Raw genomic sequence first — 22,118 nt, forward strand, 5'->3', positions numbered from 1 at the left:
TGATTTTAAATCAAGTTTAGTCAGCATTTATTAAAAATTTACCCAGTTCAGACCTCGGACAGAGTGAAAGTGAACCATAGACCGTTACATCAAATAGCATCATTTCCAGCTAACATACATTAACGGTTGTATAGATCTGCTATTCGGTTTTTTAAAGAACTTTCTTGATGTTCATAATACCAACAAGTGAACTAATTTTTGTAATTTCTTGTAGTTTGTACTTTAAATTGTTAGTTATCTTTACCCCTGAAGATGTTAAGTCGTCAGACTAACGAAACTTGTCAGTTTTGTTTTTTAGTCTTGTTTAGTTTTAAAAAACAGTTTCTTTTAATAAACATGTGGTCACAAAACTGGAATAATTCGATTGAACTTCTTAACCACAAAAACCTCCACACGATTATAGTGTTTTAATTTATTTCCCTTTGCATCGTTTTGACTTTTTTGTAGTATTTTTGGTGTGTACTGAGAGGGGAGGAAAACTCAGGGATCACCCCAGGAGGCAAAAGCTCTAGCTATGCCACCGGCTACTCCAGGTGACTCAAAAAAGGATTCCCTCCCTTTTCTACCCAGTAGTCTGATATTCATTTCCCTATATAGCCTGCTTATTTCAGCAAGCAAACTGAAATGTAAGCAGTATATTGACCTCTTGAAAGCAAAAATATACAAAATCTTTATGCTTTGTCACAAAAGTAGATACCTTTGCTTTTTCGAGACTTTATACAGGAAACCAGATCATATGTATTTGGATCTCCTTATTGATAAGATAATGCAATTACCAGATGCTTTATATCAGAGTAGGGTTATTGTATTATAAAGGACTAGCGCAAAAAAACTCCCCAGTTAGCTTTTAACATTACCTTGTAGTTCATTTTCTCTGAAAGCACACATCAGAGGTGTGCACATTTCGAGTGCAATAATTATAATAATATTATGTTATGTTAATTTCTTCACTAATTTTTAATTGTAATAATAGGGGAAAGCGCGAACGCAGTCCCCAACTACCAAAAATTCCACGCTCCATCTATCCCAGTTTGGGAAAGTGGCAGGTGTCAGCCAGCCCAGGTGTGCTATGGGCCAGCCTCTCCCTGGGGGAGCCTCCTTAATGATCAAGGCCTCCCCAGCGCCAGGTAAGTATGCTTTGTCGTTTATCGAGTAAGCTCAACTTTAAACATTATAGTAATAATAAAAAGGTGTATTTTGCATTACATTATATTTCTTAACTTTGCTTTAATATATAAAGAAATTCTTTTAGAACTGCTAAGATAAAATTACTTCCGTTCGAATTATTAAGCTAAAAGCTAATAGAATTTAAAGAAATATTGAAAATAGGCTAAAACCTTGAAGGCAGTCATGAATACATCGGTTTGAATGAGTTTTGACCAGCCGTAGTTTCTATATCACGTATTTATATAGTTTGTTCTTTTCTTGTAGATATAAAAGAAAATCTTATATGTACAAAATTTTATAATAATTTCTGTTATACACTGCCGAATTTTCTAGTAATATTTATTACTTCCCGTTCCTGTAGTACAAAGGGGATATTTTAATTCCTAGTAAACTCATACCTCGCTACGTTCGTGGAACGTCGGCCGCAAAGCGAAATGCTGTATAACGAATCATTTTATTTCCATATAAAGCCGTAAGATCCGTTCCAATTTTATAAAAAAGTGGAAAATCATTGGATTTCTGGTTGAAAATTCATTTTTTATGTCATTTAAAATATCGTTTACATTAGTTATTAATAAAAACAAAAATATAATTCTATAACACTAATAAAATAAAACAAATAACAAATGTACGGTTTTTTTTTTTAATTTTCGAAGCCGTCTGATAATGAATTGCGCGCCATCACTTCGTTAGTGTCACCATCTGTTGTTGTCTGAGGACCCGGTTTAAAAAATTTGTTCAACGTTTGTTGTATTGAGTCCCTTTTTTCAATTCTTTGTAGCAGTTAATAACTGTGTTAATGCCGCGAGAAACTTTGGCGCTGCGTTCTTCATTAGGATCGTTTTGAAGTAGGATGTTTATTCCTTGTTCGAAATGAGTAAGCGCATTCGATAAATCCTTTGAGATTAATTGTCGACAAACAACTGGCTCTTGTTGTTCCTCAAATGTACGGTTTGTTTCTAACTGTATTAATTCTTCGTTAGAAAGTGGTTCTCTATCAGCATCTAGCAAATCGATTACATCACGTTCTTCCACATCCTCAAAACCAAGTTCATTTGCTAGGTTCAATATATTTTGTCTAATTTCAGAAAGAGTTCAAATTCAGAATCATTACTTGTAATGCATCCTGGCCAAATTTTTTTCCACACATGGTTCATTGTGGTTGATTTCGACTCATTCCATGATTCGCTAATGTTGTCCACAGCTTTGATGTTTAATTTTTTTCTAGAACTCTTTGACGATTCCCCATCGGTTTCATTTATAAGTTTTCGAAAGGTTCTTCGTAAATAATATGCCTTAATTGCACCGTGCTCCACTGGCTGGATTAGGGCCGTTGTTTTTTTTTTTGTTTTAGGTAGATATTCAATCTCCACATCTTCAGATAAGTTAACTGGATGCCCTGGAGCATTATCCAATAGGAGCAAGAATTTGTTACTTAAATTTTTCTCCTGCAAGTATTTTTTGACATCAGGGCAAAAATAATTTTTTAACCAATCTTCGAAGAGTATTTTGGTCATCCAGGCTTTTTTGTTGGACCTCCAAATGACGGGCAATTGTTTCTTGTTCAATCAAGTTCTTTCAGGCATTCGTTTCCAATAAAGTGCTGTTTCGTCCACATTAAAAACTTGTTAAGGAACGTATCCACCTCTTTCAAAATGTTTGGATAGGCTAGAGCTTCATCGGCGTCGGCACTAGCTGCTTCACCTTTTATTTTAATATTATGCAAATTATGGCGATTTTTAAATTTTTCAAACCAACCGCGGCTTGCTAGAAAAGCTTCATCTGCCGGACCTTCACTAGTATCTTCACTCTTCAAATTTTCAAAAATACTTTTCGCCTTTTTCTGGATAGTCATTTGACTCATTGGCATCCTCCGTTAATTGTCTTCAATCCATATGTTTAATAAATTTTTCCATTCTTTCCATATTGCTACTTCTTTGGCGTGTTAATTTTGAAACACTTAAAAGGTGCAGCTGACTGAATGTACGTTAATTTTTTTCTTTGTTAGCGTGAATTGTTTAAACTGTAGATTTCGCAAGTCCTAATGCCTTACATATATAATACCAACAGTTTTTTTCAGAAGCTTCAATACGACGCAAAACATCTAGTTTAGTCTCTAGTGAGACAGATTTTCGGCTTTTTAACTCCATCGCTCTCCAAATTTAAAGAACGTTTCGGGCCCATGTTTCCTCCATATACATACTGGATTCTATTTAAAAAAAATAAATAAATAATAATAACAGTTATAATGTATACACTTTATAGCAACACGAATACATACACACTTTCATATGTACTGTATTTACATACAAATGCATATTATATATGTATCAACAATGTTTATAGTTGAAACAGAACACAAGAAGAAACAAAAAACTTCTACTTTTGATACCGAGGATTTACCTAATTTACTAAACTGATCACTAAATGCAAAACCGGCGCTAGGGTCTTTGCCGCCCGCATGCAATTTCTATCTAAGCGCCCCTGTAACGATCCCGGCGTGTGTAGTTTTTACGATAATAAAAATTTAAATTATTTCAAATTTCTTAAATAAATTTTGACAGAACAGCCACACGTTGGTTCACTAAATGAAACAAACCGGGGGTGTTGACTAATCAGGATAATCGTTAAAAATCCGAATATTCAAAAAATTCTCAAAAGTTAAAGCATCATCATACGTATCAAGGATTTAGGCCTAGTATGGCCTGTTCCGGCCTTAGAAGTCATCGTTTAAGAGGACGTCCTGGTTTTCTTTTTCCTAATGGCTTGTACTTTAAGGCTTGTTTTGGTAATTTTTCTGTTTTCATTCTTTGCACGTGTTCCATCCATCTATGTTTATATTTTTTAATTTTTTCAATTACTGGTTCTTGGTTTAATTCTTTCATAATATCTTCGTTTCTTTTGTGATCAAATAGGGTATACTTTGCAGTTTTTCTCATAAACTTCATTTCTGCTGTTGTTAATCTTTGTTTGTCTTTTTGTTTTATTGTCCAGATTTCGCTTCCATACATTAAGACCGGTAGGGCTAATGTATTGTATACTTTTAGCCTGGTTTGTTTTTGAACTAGGTTTGGTTTAAATATAGAGTTAATTACTCCTGTTATTTTTAAATATTTTGCAATTTTTATGTTTATATCTTTTTCATAAGTGATCATACATCCTAGGTAGTTAAATGAATTCACCTGTTCTAAGATCTTGTTATCTAATACTATTTTAGTTCTTGCTGGATCTTGTCCTTTAAAGGCCATAGTTTTTGATTTTTCCGTTGATATTATCATACCATAATCTTTGGATATCTCATTTAGATTTAAAATAGCTTTCTGTAAGTTATCTTCAGAATTTGTAATTATTATTTGGTCGTCTGCAAAGAGGAGAGTGTTTAAGTTAACTGTAGGTGAAAGTTTAATTCCTTGATGTAAATTTTTACTCCATTTTATTATTATTTCATTTAAGTAGATATTAAAGAGTTACTGAGAGGGGACATCCCTGTCGGATTATCTCCCTTGGTTTATCTCAAAAGTTAAAGCAAATTTTGATAAAGCCACCACTTCACTTTAATCGTTGAATATTATGGTACAGGGATTATAGCCTTCTCACCGACCCGAATCGCTAGCAAAATTAAAATGAATTTTAATTAAAGTTAAAATTTACTTGAACTAAAGTTTAAAAAATTCTTGCATTTTATAAGTTACTAAATTCTTAGTAACTTATAAAAAAAGTATTAAAATTTTTTTACAAGTGGAACTATCTTTTTGAAAAATAAAAGAAACTCAAGATAGATGAGAAAATAAGAAAATTCAGAAATAATTAGAACATTTAATATAAGTATTCAAAAAAAATTAACATCTTTACATAATAACAGAAAATAAATTAAATTACATAAACACTTGAAATTTTTTAAATTAAAATTTTAGGGTTTTTGATTTCATATCCACAAAATTAGAAATAATGGTCTTAACATATAATTCCGCACATATATCATTTTCAATAGCTATTAACGCCAAACTAACAAGCGTTTTTTGTGACATACTTGTTCTTAAGTAGGTTTTAATCAATTTTCAACTTGGAAAAGGAACGTTCACTGCTCGCTACACTAAAAAGGTAAGGTTAATAGTATTCTTAAAGCAATTGAAAAGTTAGGGAAAGATAAATTATTGGACACCATAAAATTAAGAATATCGAAATCGAAAGGGTTTTGAATATTTAAATTATCCTTCCGAAAAATATCCCGGAAAGCACATAACGCGTCATATATATAGTTCTATTGCATTTACGTCTTTATTGTCGCCGTCCTTCAAGAGAATGTCTAAATCGTCACAATTTTTTCGTAAATCTTCGGTATTAGTTTGTAGTAATCTATACAAGAAATTGAAATATCATATGATTTTAGTTGTTCCAAGCGTTCTATTAACGAACACATTGCAACGTCTAGAAGTGTATAAAACACATTCACTCTAAATTTATCTTCTGGCGATTCGTCATGATGCTCGTAGTCAAATTGTCGTGTCTTCTTTCGTCGTCGAACTTCTGTACCATTTTTAAATTCTTGTTCTCCATCCACCTCTTCACTCAGTTCTTTTGCAGTTTTTAGAACTTCTTTAAAATTTGTATCTGATCGATACTCTTGTAAGAATATTTTTAAGTTTTCGATAGATTCTAAAGCAAGTGTAATGTTCATATTTTTGTCTTGAAGCATTTTACTCACAGGGTTTATTCTGTTAAGTAAATCATGCCAAGTTATGAGAGCAAATAAATTTGTAGTCCTTTATTTTAGCAGATAATATTTGTGCTTCATGCTGAGTTTCTTTATTAAAATTTTCATTTTTTAAAATTTCAAAAAGTACATCGTAAATTTCTCTTAACTGATATCGTAGAGGGCGGAGTGCATTCATTTTACTTTCCCATTGTTTCTGATGGCTGTTTCAATTTTAATTTTTTTTAAGAACTTTAAACGGATTGCCCAAGGTTTGTAAGAGAATGAAAAGAAATTGTATATTTCTTGAATAATTGTAAAGAAACTAATTGTATCTGCATTCACTTTGGCTGCATCGTTAATGATTAAATTTAGAGTAGTAGCAGCACATGGCACGTAAAAAGCTCGAGGATGTTTGTTCAAAAGCAAATTTTGGAGCCCATATTTTTTCCCTTTCATATTTGCCCAATTGTCATACCTTTGACCTCGCATGTCTTCAATGGGAATGTTCCATTATTGTTGCACATAAACCACGTCCTGTGGAATCTGATATATCTGCAAAACCTAAACCGTTTCCCCTGATGTTGACAATTCCATTGTCACAGGAAACAAAGCGAATAATAATGGTCATTTATTATATTTTACTTGCATCAGGTGTGCACTCTAAAATGATGGAATAATGTTTAGATTTTCGAATTGATAATAAAATTGTATCCCTGATTGCGTTACTTAAAGTTTCCAATATTTCATATTGACTGTCTTTACTCTACTGTACTCTATAATACTGTACTGTACTCTATTGTTTCTTTGTAGGGCCCTTTCAACATGATTTTCCATAATGGGATCAAACTTCGCAAACAGTTCGACTAATTTTAAAAAAATTAGCCGTTATTCCTTTCATATAATTTATCAGATGATCCGCGAAAAGCTAAATTTTGGCTACCAAGCAATTTTAGAATTTCAATCAAGCGTTCTAAAAACACTCGTCCAATGTTTCTTTTCCATTTCATACATGCTTTGAGCTGGCAATCAATAGTAGCTTTGTTTTTTAAATTTTTATCAAGTTCCTTCCATTTTAAGAAATTTTTTTTCATGTGAGTTAAACTTGTCTCATGTATATGCAAAGTTGTACTTACATTTCTCCAATCGTTATAGCCTTCTACAAGACTACTTGATTCGGCAGGTGCGAAAGGTTTGCAACAAAAGCAAAACAGAATTTAAAGTTTAGGAATAAATGAGCCATGTTCTCTCACAGCTCCCCGTTTTCCATTTTTCTATTATAATACGTCTCGCCAAATTTAAGACCATATGTATCTCTGAGATATTATATTTTTCTTTTGAACAGGCTCCATTTTAATTAAAACAACTCTTAATTTTTCAATATTTCTCCATTCACCTGGATCTTCTAAATTTACAGAGACTAACAATGTGTTAGTTTCGTGGTCAACTACAACTAAATCTTCTCCTAACTGTTTTTCACTTAAATCATGCGTCTTGTTATCTTGTTCATAGTTGCAATAGGATTTTCATGCAAACTGGATGATGTGCACGGTTCTTCAACTCTGATTTCTGATGTATCGAGCTGGTTACAATCTGCATCAGAATATTTTAACAAATTTATTAAGAGCCCCAGTTTGTTTCTTAATATCTGCTTCTTTTGCAGCTTGACGCTTACGATTTTGTGCACCGGATAACTTTTTTTCAATTTTTGATTCCATTTCTATTTTATACCCGCAAGAAAGTATTACACAACACGACACAGACGAAATAATAGTCCGTACTGCGCTGTCAGTAGCCTACCGAGATGCGTACCATATGACTGGTTAACTAGCAACAAATGTTTTGTACGAAAATTCGTTTTGCGCATAAAAACCATTCACCGTTTCACTTTAGATAGACTGCAGTAGACACAACATTTGCAGGCAAACATTTAGCCTGCTCTCACTGCAAAATTGTAAACAGCCGGCTGGTCAAGGGACGGCAATATACAATTTTTTTTTCAAATTTTTATTCGGTGTATCCAGCCTTATTTATTTTAATATTGGTCATTCTAAGAATTTTTTGTTTTTATGATAAAAATTGTTTTTTCTTAAAAATAAACTTATAAACCGTGCCCAGGCGGCGACGCTCGCTTCGTAGCGTCGTTCGCATGCCCGCTTCCGCTGGCCCTGACTAAATGCATCTATTCATGAACACGTTTACAGAAGGCGGGGACGAATTGTGTGCTACGGGAAGATTGCGCGACTACAAGTAGCGTTCCTGTGCGGAGCAGTGCGGCCGGCCTAGAACAAATGACGTATATACACACACAGGGGATTCCCGACTTTTTGACCGTATATTGAAAAATTGTAGGCCGTAAATGGAAACTTAGCCATAAGTACACAAGGCTGTTATAGCGAAAAGACCTACTTTTCGCCCCTCTATACGGCCCCTCTTTATAGGAAAAACCCCCTATAAAGAGGGGCCGTATAGAGAGGTATTAGTGTATATCCAATAGAAGCGATCTACTTAAACCAGCATTTGTCTTGCCCTAAATGAAAGGACATGGGTGTTAATTGCCGTTATTACAAGGTTTTTTAAAGTCCAAAAGGAAAAACCTTTATTGAATAAAGTGAATATATTGAGTAAATATTGAATAAACATGCCTCGAGTTCAAGGCATGTTTATTCAATAAAAAAGTTCAGAAAACAGATCTACAGTACATAAAAAATTTCAAGTTTATAAAAAGTCTAGTATAAAATATTTGGCTGGGTCTTTGGAATGGAATTGGATACAAGTAAAGTGTAGATTAAAAAAAGGACTACAAATTTAAAAAAGAATCCTAGCTAAACCATTAGAGCAGAAAAACAATCCAAACGAGGAGCACTGATAAGTGGAGCACGTCAGTTATCTCTGTAACTTGGGCTGACTGGAAGTTATTCTAACATGTTGAAAGATCTTATTCATGATTTCCAGACGTCATTTAAGATGAATTACTGGTTTCTATTCAGGGAGCGCCATATGAGCGAGCCGCTATTTCCTATTAAGTTACTTAAATATAAAGGGCCAATAGGCTTCATTTCGGCGATATAAACATTATTTAAATTAAGGGGATATTAAATCCCACATTGTTTTAAAACCGAATAAGAAACTCAAAGATTGAAATCAGAGAGTTTCATATCGTCGAAATGAAGCCTATTGGCTCTTTATATTTAAGTAACTTAATGGGTGTACCTTTTTGACAACTCGTATAGCAGAGTATATAAGTTCTTGTCACTATACCCTTTGGTATTAATTTGGTCTAGCTACTTTCAAGTTTCAAGTTCAGTTGCTGTTTTTCCCGTGATCGAGAGCCCGAAGACCCTGTGCGAGCCCTGCTGCATGATACCTGCAAGTCAACTTCGTAAGATCCCCATCTTGTTATTTTCCTTGTTTTTTTCTCTGGTATTTTTGATCTTGCTTGGTGCCTGCCTGTCTGTCAGTCGGAGATTTCTGCGGACGGGGAACGCTTGGCGTCATTTCCCCGGAAGAGATTTTTTTTTTTTTCTCGGGAAATTATAACAAGGGTATTCTTAACTTTCTGATATGACTTCCTTCTTGCCTAGAGTGAAAACCCTCGGTTTCGAGGTAAACTCTAACATCGAAAAGCGGACGTTCGCAAAAGCTTTAATAGACACTGTAGGGATTAATAATATATTCGGATTTACCCCATATGGGGGAGGAAGGTTCCAAGTCGTTGTAAAAGACGAAGCAACGAGAACAAAACTCTCTTTAGGAGTTCAAGGACAAATATACCACCCTACTATAGTAGGAAGTATGTTAAAAACGATCAGAATAGACAGGTTTCCAGTAGAATATTTAGAAAGCGGGGACGCTTTAATTAAGAATATTTTTTCTAAATGGGGAATAGTTAAAGAAGTTAGAATAATGCAGGACAGTGACGTCCCAGAATGGAAGTCGGGGGTGGTCTATGTCTCCATGGAGATGAAAACACCCGTTCCCAACTTCATCTTTATCGGTTCAGCCAGGGTAATGATCAATTACCCTGGTGTCAAGAAACAGTGCTTCAGATGCGGATTCTTCGAGCATATGGGAGCAGACTGCCCCAAAGGCAAATGCCAAAACTGCTTGACAGCTGGACACGGCCTGGATGAATGCGATCAAGCATGTTTAAAATGCGGGGACACAAAACACAAAGTAAATGCATGCCCGCACAGAATACATGCGGAAAGAGCAGGAGGTAATATAACCCATGGCTCCGCAATACCTACAGAAAACCCTGCGAAGGCAGAGCAAGAAGCAGCTCCATCCGTACAGCCACCACCTGACACGATGCTGATAGCAGATCCCAAAGTGTTTAAACAAACCACACCAAGAAAAACAGAAAAGAAGAAGCGCTCCGCAAAAGGTAGAAACCCCTACTAGTACAACAGAAACAAGAGAAGAAAAAATGGAAGCAAACAGTGCCGCAAAACGCACAAGAGACTCAGACACGGAAGAAAATAAAAGGACAAAAGCCAGCAACCCAAATCCAGCAGAAAATAATAGTGAAACCCCAAAACCAGCAGACGAAAATCTAACAACAATGGTGGAACCAAGGGAACTGGAATCCCAGATCTCCAATGAGGACGATTCTGACGATGATATGAAATTCTAGGACGACAACATGGAGGATAGCAATACAACTGCCCCCCCCCACACACACACAACCTCTAAATTGAACCAAAGTTTAAAAATTGCAACATTAAATATAAGCGGTCTGCGCAATCCTCAGGCGCAAAGCGCTGTCTGGAGACTGATGCTAATGCATAATATCAACATTTTATTCTTACAAGAAACCCACTTTTACAAACACTGGGACGTGGAGAACTTTTCGAGAAGCTACCCGGTCACCAGTTACTGGTGTTTCGGGGAAGCTCACTCGGGGGTGGGGATACTAATTCGCCCCCCAATCGCGGGGGGGTTCTTCAATGTACAGAAAGACGCTAGGGGACGTCTATTGTCCGTGGACTGGAAGTACGGTGGCCGTAACACCCGCTTTGTGGCTGTCTACACCCCGAATAGCCTCCACCAACGAAACGGTTTCTTTGCCACACTGGAAAACTATTTTCTAGGTGCGCAACACCTAATCGTGGCGGGCGACTGGAACTGTATAGAAGATGCACGATATGACAAAATAGGCGGGAATGCTAACAGCGGAACTGGCGATTTTGCAGCACTGAAACGTTGCTGCGAAAACTTCGACCTTGTTGATATCTGGAGACGGCAGAATCCACTAAAAGTCGGAACAACGTGGTGCCGTGGTCAGATATCAACAAGGCTCGACAGATTCTATGTATCCCAGTTTTTAGAACCACGTGTTCTTGGGATACGTCATATCGCTGTGAGAGGTCTGCTAACAGACCACAAAATGGTCCTATTAAAAATAAGGATACCAGAAATAATAGAAACAGCCAGAGGTCCTTGGAGGCTCCCTCCAAAGTTCCCCAGTCTTTTTAGCGATAAGCTACAGAACCTCTGTAACGAATGGAGAGACACCAACCGGGAATGGGAAATCTGGCTACAGTTCAAGTCGCAGGCAATGGAATTCTTTCAGCGGTGTGGGCGTGAAAGGGCACACCAACAGAGACAACGTCTGAGGGATCTCTATAGGGAGCTCGGCTGGTACCGCACCAACGAGCGGAGAGGAATTCCCAGTAGCTATCTTATCAGACAGGTAGAAATCGAGCTACATCAAGAGCGGCAGAGTGGAGTCGAGAACCTCGATTTTCGAGCGAGACTATCTCAGATATTTGGAAACACCTTGCGCCGCTTTCTACAATCAACAACGGGTGACGGCAAATGACGAGCGAACGGTTTACCAGATCCAAGAGAATGGCCAACTGATAAAATCAACCCCTGAAATACTTCGCTGTTTCCATCAGCAGTTTTCAGCGCTTTTTCTGATCAGCGACGTGTGATGTCCCACTCATGTTTTCAGTGAGTGGGACATCACACGTCTTCCCGAGCATCTTAGCGCTCTGCATGACAGGCCGATAAGTGCTAAGGAAATAAAAAAAAAAAAAGCTTGCAAAACAATGAAGGCAGGGAAAAACCCCAGGGTTAGGGATAGAATTCTACCGATCTATCTGAGACTACGCACTACCAGTTTTAGTAAAAATATTTAACGAATTCCTCACTTCGGGAAATATCCCCGAGAAATTCGTTAAAAGCTACACAATTTTTATCCCAAAGAAAGATCGAGATCGCACCTTGGCAGATAGCTGGCGACCGATCTCCCTAACTAATTCGGATTACAAAATATTTGCAAAAATTATCTGCAGCCGCATCAAATGCGGTATAGAAAAAAATCATAACAAGCTCCCAGGTTTACGGAATACCGAGTAGATCGATGGAATTAAATGTCTTTTTCTTAAGAGATCTAATCCGTCTGGCCTAAAACAAAAATTATCCTTTGGCACTTCTCCCTACGGATCTGGAAAAAGCGTTCGACAGCGTCAGACACACGTACTTGCAGGACATCCTTCTGAAAATAGGTGTGGGCAAACAATCAAAAACATCTACGCAGAGGCCTCCACCCAAATAGCTATCAACGGGTTCCTCTCGGAACCCGTTCCTATTAAAAAGGGGGTAAGACAGGGCTGCCCACTAAGCCCTCTCCTCTTCTCACTCGCGTTAGAACCCCTCATAAGAAAAATAGTTAACTCCCCTGCAGTTAGAGGAATACCGTTACCCTTAGTCTCCAGACAGAGCAAAATTGTAGCATATGCCGATGATGTAGTGGCGACACTCAGAGACTCTGAGTCCATCTACATTTATTTCGGCATTTTGCAAAAATTCAGCATGACCAGTGGTCTTCGCGTTAATACTTCGAAGACAAAAATTAAAATTTTGGGAAATTTCCATAGAAATAACCTTCCCTGTGGTTTAGCCCCGCAAACTCAGCCCCTAACAGTACTAGGCATCCCATTCACGGCGAGTCCGGTACTGCCTGTTAAGAAATTGCGGGAAGAGTGCGAAAAGAAACTAAAACCATTTAAATCCAATTATTTCTCCTTCTACGGAAGAACAGTAATAATAAAAACAGTAATAATCCCCATGCTAATGCATACAATAAATATAACTAATATAAAAAAAAAAAACAAGAGAATCAATCACCTTTACAAAATACTAATAGATTTTTTTTAGAACGGAAGAAAGCATGAGGTTAAAAAAGAATATCTAAAACTCTAAACTAATCAAGGGAGTTTCTCACTTCCGAAACTAAACTGCCTATTCTATGCAAACACTCTCAAAATAGGGAAGGCCTTAAAATCTAACCATATTTCAGGATCCCTAATTAAATAAATACTTTCTAGGGCATTTTCTCCCCTACTTCGGGACCACGGGACACGCTGATCCCAGCGCAGAGGTTGTGCCAGAATGATATTATCCATTATGCCAACAGCTTAAAAAATTTAAAACCGAAGGGATGGAAATCCTAAAATTAAAGCCACAAGCAAGATATTGGGAGTTCTTTCAACTTTCCAGATGTGGTACGCCAAATATAGAAACTAACATGGAAACGATATTTCAAAATATCAGAAATAGCTGGGGACAGCCATTTCACCGGGATCTGGCATGGCGAATAGCCTATCGGCTACCGGTGAAACTGGTTATGTCCCGATACAATTCAAGACCGTGCGATCCCTTCTGCGACGTCTGCCAGAGTGTTGAAACGGTGGGACATTTCTTTTACTTGTGCCCCCCCCCCCCTCCGCGCCCGACATGTCTGGCAGAGATTAAGTGCAGTACTGGGAATCCAGCCGCTTACACTAGAGGAGGTCTTGTACCTGCAATTTCCTCCACCAGTCAAGAAAATTCAGAAATTTACAATTTTCCTCATCAATGTAATCAAGTATCACATCTAGAAAGTGCGGAAAAAGTCCCAAATCAGCGATGAAGACAGTATACAAGCCAGAATACTCAGCGGGATCTATTTCTACCTCCCTAGGTTTTTCGCACAAGAAAGGCAGGGTTTCTCAAACTGTGTTCCGCGGAAGGTGAATAGGTGTTCAGCGAGAAGTTCTGAAATTTGTCATTTTAGTTTTCTAAGCATTTTTCATGAATTAATATTTTATAGTAAAAATATTCTGAGGAGAATAATATTAGTGAATATGTCGAAAAGCTCAGACCCAGATCTGTGTATCGTTAATTTTCACACATCGAAACCTTTCAACATTTGGGAGAGGGAATGCTGCTGTTTATGACGGGTCATAAAAATTGGTTGAAAGTCCATTACAACAATTGGTGTCATATCTTCTGTTCTCAAAACTGAAGGAAATGACATCTGTGTTGCAAATGTCAGTGCCCAACCAGCATATTTTTAAACATGGAAGTATTCATGAATTATCGTTAATTTTCACACATCGAAATCTTTCAACAATCGGGAAAGAGTATCGCCGTTTATGACCGATCATAAAAATTGCCAGCGTGTTCTCAAAACTGAATGAAATAACATCTGCGTTGCAAATATCAGTGACCAATCAGCAAGGAAGTATAAAGAAAATTTTTCCACTGAAATTGAAGATCAAGGTAGTGTGTATCCGGTTCTCAAATCTATTACTACTGAATACTTTCTTCGCAAGTTCGTATTGCAGTATGTAAGTGCTTGTTCTGAAACCGGAGTGCCGTGATTTTTTAAAAAGTAATAGGAATACAGAGTTAAAATTAATATGAATAAGAGACAAGGCACTTTGTTTAATTTTGGTATTAAGAAATCTCTTATTGAAGGTGTTTGTTATTGGACAGATAGTGAGTCATCCACTTCAAGCCTACAAAGATCTCCAGGATGTACAAAAGGAGGGGAAAACTACCAGTACACAAGAGAAACAGTCTGTATTTACTCGTAAGTACTTATAATATTATAAATGTATTTGGTGATCAGAATGGGATATGTCAAGGAAAATCAGCACAAATTAATTTAATGATGTTTGCCTGAAGAAACTACGACATGCTACAAGATTTCATTAATCCAGTGATTGATAACTAATTTAAATGTAATTTCTATTTGTCAACATGCCACACCGTATACATAAGTGTACTAATACTCTTGATGATTATGCCATAATTAATTATTAATACTTATGTTAATGTATGAACATTAAAAAAATTTGGAAAGGTATTTGTGAGCAAATTTGTTGGGACCGGGCCCTCGGAGAAAAAAAAAAAAAAAAAAAAAAAAAAATCAGCTAACGTCTTTTTATTCCCGTATATAGGGAGTAGGCGAGGCGACTTTTGAAAAAAGAATTCTTACTCTTTTAACTAATTTTATAATTAATATCTGAGTTATTTCGAACTGTTTAATTTTTGTTACTGAACATTTTATCAAATCATTCTTATTACAATTGCTTTTACATTATTTGATACGGTTTAGTACTTTTCTTACAAATATTGTTACAATTCATATTTACTTTTGTGTGTTGCAGTATTTTTTTTACTATTTTGCATTATTCATTTACTTTTATATTATTCGACATTTCTTATTTATAATCTTATTGTTTTTCATACTAAAGTTACCTTTACAACACAATTCTATTTGTTTTTATTATAGCTCTGACAATATTGGAATTTGAATATTATTGAAAAAATACCCCTGGATTCTTGTTTAAAAAAAAAAAAATTTTGTGAGTTCAACGTATCTCATCATTGGCCTGTGGAGTAAGATAGGCTGAGATTCAGCAGATAGTAGGAGAGGAAATAAAGATAGAGTGCATAGTAGTAGAGTAGATGAAAGAGGCCTCAGCTGACCTGTTTTAGCTGTTGACCCCCCAGGGGTGCTTCTAAAACGGTCGTTGATTTTTCACTTTTAAAAAGGAAAAATCCTGAAAAGGAAAAAAAAAGGAGAGACTAAGCAAATTTAACAAGTGTAAATAAATCTAAAGACTATGTGGAAGACAATTCTATAGAGGAATGAGTTTGCCGAGCAAACCCAGAACAGTATAACCAGGAAAAGAAGGGAGATGACCTGGCCCGGAAGACCCCGCCCTGAAAAGGGCTTGGGACCACCTCGATGTTGGCCTTCGCAGTCCGGGTTTGTTCAGGTCAACCCCAACCTGGGGACAGAAAAACTTTCAACTGTGAAAGGACTAGACCTACCTGTGGGTTAAACGCTGATCAGGAAGGAAGATCGAGATAGCGTCAACACCTACAACTTGAAGGTGTTATAGGTGCAGACACAACCGGATTCCCCCCTGTATGATCTGGCAGATGGTTGGTGGATCACACCATCTCCTCAGGAACCGCTCTTCTCCCCGTAAGTACCTTTCCTGCTCCAGGAAGCGGCGGAGGTAGGCTGCGAGGCAGTTCTTAACACGGAGATAGATGCGATCCCCCTCGTTAAGGTGTTTTTTCCTGGTTTTCCAAATGTGGTGCTTAATCACATTTATTAGGAAAATCAGGTGTTTCTTGTTTTTGGTTACTGGGGGAGGAAACTGTAGAAAGACTATTTCGGAGAATGTGAGCGCTGGGATCGCAAGCACCTCAGCCAGTCTGTGCCAAACACGCTGTGCTGGCGGGCAGTGAAAGAAGAGGTGCCCTACGGTTTCTATCGCACCGCAGACGTCGCAGAAGGGGTTGCATGGTCGCGGGTTGTAAGCTGATTTTACAAGTTTCACCGGGAGTCTGCCGTAGGCGATTCTCCAGGCTAAGTCCCGGTGAAATGGTTGCCCCCAGCTGTTTTTTATGTTGGTGAACAGCATCTCTTCGTTTGTGCCCAGATCGGGTTTTTCCCAGTCAAAGCTGTCAAAAATTTTCCAGTACAGCTTGTTTGGGCTGAGCTGAAGCACTCGAACTCCATCCGTTGCCAATTTTTTAAAAAGTTTACATATTGTGTAGTACCACTCAGGCACCGTCTCTGCACATGGTCCGGCGTGGCCAGTGATCCCGAAGTAGGGTAGGAAAAATCCTAAGAAGTATTTCATCAGATTGCCGGAAGGGTGATTTGATGCCAGTGCTTTCCGTATGGTCTGAGCAGCGTTGGTTAGGTGGCAGTATTTGAGGATTGGCAGGGCGAATCCCCCTTGTGTGGGGGGAAGATGGAGAAATGCCCTGCGCACCTCGTGTTTCCTGTTGTTCCAGAAAAAATTAGTGATATGTTTGTGAATGGCGTTGTCTTGTGTGTCTGTTATGTTTGTGAGGTTAATGGTGTGCAGTAACATCGGTTTTAGGACTGTTTTGATAACTGTTGCTCTACCTTCGAATGATAGGTAGTTGGGACTGAAGGGTTTTAGTTTTTCGCAACACATTTCTATTAAGTGTTGTGTTTGCAACACTGGGGTCTCTAGGAAGGGAATTCCTAGTATTGTTAATGGGCCGGTTGTGGGTTTCAGACCATACGGAAGACTGGCAGGGTCGAATTTCCCATAAATTTTGATTCTTGTTTTTTCTGGGTTGGTGTGAAGACCACTGAGCACGCTGAACTCTCGCAGTATGCCGAAGAAGATGTAAATCGATTCGGAATCCCTAAGGGTTCCGACAATGTCATCGGCATATGCGACAGTTTTGCTCTGTTTGGAGCCTAAGGGTAGCGGTATTCCTCTTACTGCGCGCGTCTCATCAATTTTTTTTAGAAGAGGCTCTAGTACTAAAGAGAAAAGAAGGGGGCAGCCTTGCCGAACCCCTCTGCGTATGGGAATGGGTTCTGAAAGAAACCCATTAATCGCAATGTGCGTTGTTGTTTTACCGTACATGCTTTTGATTGCTTCCCTTACGCAGGCCGCCACTCCGACTTTCTCTAGGATATAGTGCAGGAAGTTGTGCTTTGCACTATCGAACGCTTTATCTAAGTCTACTGATACGAGTGCAAGTGGGAGTTCCTTGTTCGTCACAAAGCGAAGAAGGTCTCTTATCAGGAAGAGGTTGAGTGCCATCGATCTTCCCGGAACTCCGTATACTTGAGTGCTGGTTAGCACATTCCCAATGCCCAACTTCAGACGGTTACAAATCACTCTTGCGAATAATTTGTAGTCTGTGTTAGTCAAGGAAATGGGCCTCCAGCTACCCATGCTATTTAGGTCTCTCCCTTTCTTGGGGATGAAAATTGTGTACCCGCTAATGAAGTCAGCAGGCACGTCACCAGTGAATAGGAAGCTGTTGAATAGTGAGACCAGGATAGGCAAGATGAAGTTCCAGGCTGAGCGATAGAGCTCAACGCCTAGCCCATCCAGGCCAGGGGTTTTCCGTAGCTTAAGCTGTTTATAGGCTCGAGTAACCTCTTCCGAAGTGATTGGTCTCTTTTGAAGAGTTCTGAGGTGTTCAGGCATGTTGTCAATGTTCCACACTCCGAAGTCGCCTGTCTCCTCAGCTTCGTCGGAATAGGTTCTCGTGTAATGCTGGGAAAATTGCCGCAGGATGTCTCCCGTGGTTGTGAGTGTTTGCCCGTTAGCATGAATTTGCCGAACCGCTTTCTCATCTTGTGCTGCTATGCGCTGCCGGTTATAAAAAGCGACCGAAGGTGTTTCCGCCTGCCGGAGAAACAATCTGGTGCGAAAATCGAGCTCGGCGACTTTTTTTCGTCGAAGTGCCTCGAGTTCGATTTCCACGGCTTTAATAAGCGAATCGCTAGGAATACCGTTTCTCTGGTTAGCCCGGTACCACCCTAGCTCTCGGTACAGCTCTCTCATTTTTTTCCTTTGCGCTTGAGCTCTTTCTCTGGAGATGTTCTGGAAGAGCTCTTTTGCCTCGGTTTTGAACTGGGCCCACGCGTCCCAGTCCCAGTGGGCCCTTTTCCTTCCTTCGCATAGCAGCTGCAAATCCTTGCTATAAATTTTGGGGAAGCTTGGAGGCATTTTCCAGGGTCCTCTCGATGTTTCTACGACCTCGGGTAGTTCGATGTTCATCAGAACCATTTCATGGTCTGTTATCGAGCTACCAACCTCTATATGCCTGACCGAGATAACTTGTGGCCCAAGGTTCCTGGAAATATAAAGGCGGTCTAGTCGCGTTGCGACTCCTCCTCTCGCCCATGTGGTACCCACTGTGTCTGGATTATGTTCCCTCCAGATGTCGATGAGGTCGACATTATCACAGCAGAGTTGCAGTTCCCTTGAGCCACCAGTACCGGAGTTGATGTTGCCACCAACTTTGTCAAGTCTTACGTCAGCGATGCAGTTCCAGTCCCCCCCGGCGATGATATACTGAGCCCCGTGTAAATAGGGTTCTAGGGACATGAAGAACCCGCTTCGCTGGTGGGCGTTGTTGGGGGCATATACATTAAGGAAGCGGATGACTCTACCTCCAAACTTCCAGTCTATAGAGACTAGACGTCCTGCGGCATCTTTCTGTACATTGAAAAACCCGCCTAGAATAGGCTGACGAATAAGGATTCCCACCCCCCTCGCACAGCGCTCTCCGAAACACCAGAAGCTCTGAACGGGGAAGCTTCTGGAGAAGTTTTCTATGTCCCAGTACTGATAAAAATGCGTCTCCTGAAGAAAGAGTACATGAACCTCATGCAGTAAGATTAGGTTCCAAACAGCGCGTTGTGCGTTGACGGAGCGCATACCGTTAATGTTGAGAGTGGCGACGCGAAAGGTGTTGTTCATTTTAGTGGTGTAGTTATAGGGAGGGACAATTAGAATTTTAGTGTCTCTTCGGTAACTATTTTGATTAGTGCTTGGTATAGCGCTGTGATGTCGCTGTCGTGTAAGCCCATATTGGCGGCTAGAATGGAGTTCCTAAAGGAGTTTTGTTCCTCATTTAGAATATCTGGCACGGCAAGTTTGTCCCATTCCAAGCCAACACAGGGTTTTGATGAACCCTTTGTGTAGTGGGCATAGAAGTGTGGCTCGCCGCTTTTCTCTATGGCATTGTGGATTCTTTCGAACCCGTCCTGGTCTTTTTGGACGTGGTGGAGAATAGTAGCTCCCCCTGGAATTATTTTAGGGAATGGTGCTGGGGTGGGTTCTGTTCCTGTCGTGGGGAGGGTAGTAGGGTTTCCGCCCATAGGCAACCTTTTAAACGAAGCTTGTTCGTCTTCTACCTGTTCCCTTTGACGTTTTGCTGTAGAGGTGTCCATTTCCTCTATGGCAGATGCTGTGGTTGTATCTGCGTTCGTGGTGGTGGGGGGAACGCTGGCTGTTGAATTTTGGCTTCTGTACTTTTTGGTTTTACCCAGTGATACTTGTTTGAACCCCTCTTGTTTGCCACGTTTGGGTTGGGCTGTTGATATCGGTGGCGGGGTCGGGGTGGGTATTTTTGGTGGTTCTGTGTTGTCAGAGCTAAGGGGGGGAGGAACGGGAAGTGGTTGTATCGCACCCCCCATTCGTTCTGCTGCTGTTCTGTGTTGACACACATTGTAACTGTGGTCTTTTTGGTGGCATTTCTTGCAGGGGTTGGTGCAATGTGGTAGGGAATGGCCAGATTCGCCACAATTGCTGCACTTGGCCTTGGCACACTCTGCTCCCAGGTGTTCGTGGGAGCCACACCTGTAGCATTGCTTTGTGACACCTGGGTAGTTTACCATGACTTTTTCGGAGCCGATGGTGACAAAGTTCGGAACAGGAGTTTTCATCTTCATTGTGAAGATGACCACTCCTGATTTCCAATCCGGGTAGTCGACATCAGTGCCTCGTTTAATGTTCTTAATTGTGCCCCATTTAGCGAATGTCTTGTGAATGACGTCGTCGCTATTTTCTATATATTCGAGGGGGAACCTGTCAATTTTTGTTTAAAGACAGGAACTTTAACACAAGGAGGAGCAAGTACTTCAGCTGACATATCTACTCGTATGATTGGAGAAGATATGGAATTGCAAACGGCGGTTTCTTCAAAAGCTAATATTAAAGAACAAGTGTCATCTAAGAACAGACCAAAACGGAAGTACCATGAAAGTTATTTAAATTATGGATTTACGTGTATTGGCAATACACATGCTCCTGATGTTTTATGTAATAAAATACTAGTAAACAGTTCTTTGGTTCCAGCTAAATTTCGTAGGCACTTCGAAACGAAACACACTGAGTAGAAAGGAAAAGATATACATTTTTTAAAGAGACGACGTGACTCGCTAGAAAAATGTAAACTTCAAATGGCTACAATTGCTTCAACTGAAAATCCAACAGAGGGGTTTATCGCGTGAGTTACCGCATTGCACTTCATGGTGAAGCTCATACAATTGGTGAGAAGCTCATCAAGCCTTGTGTGAAAGACATTGCATCATGCATGTTAAACGAGCAGGTTTCCTAAAAAAAAAAAAATAGATGCAGTACAATTATCAAATGATACTGTTTCACGCCGCATCAAAGATCTTTCTGCTGACATAGAAAAAGAGCTAATTCATCGACTTAGACTGCGGTGAATATTTCATTACAAATGGATGAATCTACAGATGTCGCAGGACTCGCTGTATTACTAGTGTTTGTTCGTTACATATTTGATAAAAGTATTGAAGAAATGTGCGAACATCTAAAAGAAAAAATTACCGAAAAAGATATATTCAACTGTATTAATAATTATATTACAAAACAGGAAATCGGTTGGGAGAAGTGTATTGATATTTGTACAGATGCTGCTCAAGCAATGGTAGGAAAGATGAAGGGAGTTGTAACACATCCTGCAAGTAGCTACACCACCAAAAGTCATTGTGTTTTGCATAGACAAGCACCAGAAACAAAAAGAATTCCTACATATTTAAAAACTATTTTGGATGAAGCCGTAAAAATGATCAACTATGTAAAATCTCGACCACTTCAATCCAGATTATTTAAAATTTTGTGCGTTGAAATGGGTAGTGCACATAATACACTTTTATTACGTACTAAAGTGAGATGGCTATCCAGAGGAACAGCTTCGTAGTGAGTTAATGGTCTTCTTGATGTCACATAATTTAGGACAAAATTTTATTGAATTATTAAGAAATTCTTCATGGTTGATGAGTCTTGCATATCTGGCAGATATTTTTACAAAGTGCAATGAAATTAACTTATCATTACAAGGAAAAAATATTATAATTTTTAATACAAGAGATAAAATTGCATCTTTTGATAGGAAGTTGCGATTCTGGATTTCTACAGTTGAACATAATAATTTTGATTGTTTTCCCACCTTGCATGAATTTTTGACTGAAATAAATTCTAAAGTAAATGAAGAAGTATCTAACGTAATTTTAGAACACTTGCATGACTGCAATCAACCCTTTTGCAATATTTTCCAAAATCCAGTGAGGACGATTCCTGGGTTCTGAATCTATTTACAGTAACAGCTAAGCCAGCAGGCTTCAGCGCAAGTGATTATGAAAATC

General features: G+C 38.8%; 1 non-coding gene across 1 annotated transcript; it reads right to left on the minus strand.

The window, feature by feature from the left end:
• Positions 1 to 970: 970 nt before the first annotated feature.
• LOC150097717 (U1 spliceosomal RNA) lies at positions 971 to 1,135 on the minus strand. Its single transcript, XR_016549755.1, has one exon. It is a non-coding gene; the product is annotated as a U1 spliceosomal RNA (small nuclear RNA).
• Between the last annotated feature and the right edge of the window lie 20,983 nt (positions 1,136 to 22,118).

Source organism: Typopeltis vanoorti, chromosome 17 (assembly GCF_054136105.1).
Source record: "Typopeltis vanoorti isolate ZY-2024b chromosome 17, IOZ_Tvanoo_1.0, whole genome shotgun sequence".
In the NCBI taxonomy this organism is placed as follows: domain Eukaryota; kingdom Metazoa; phylum Arthropoda; class Arachnida; order Uropygi; family Thelyphonidae; genus Typopeltis; species Typopeltis vanoorti.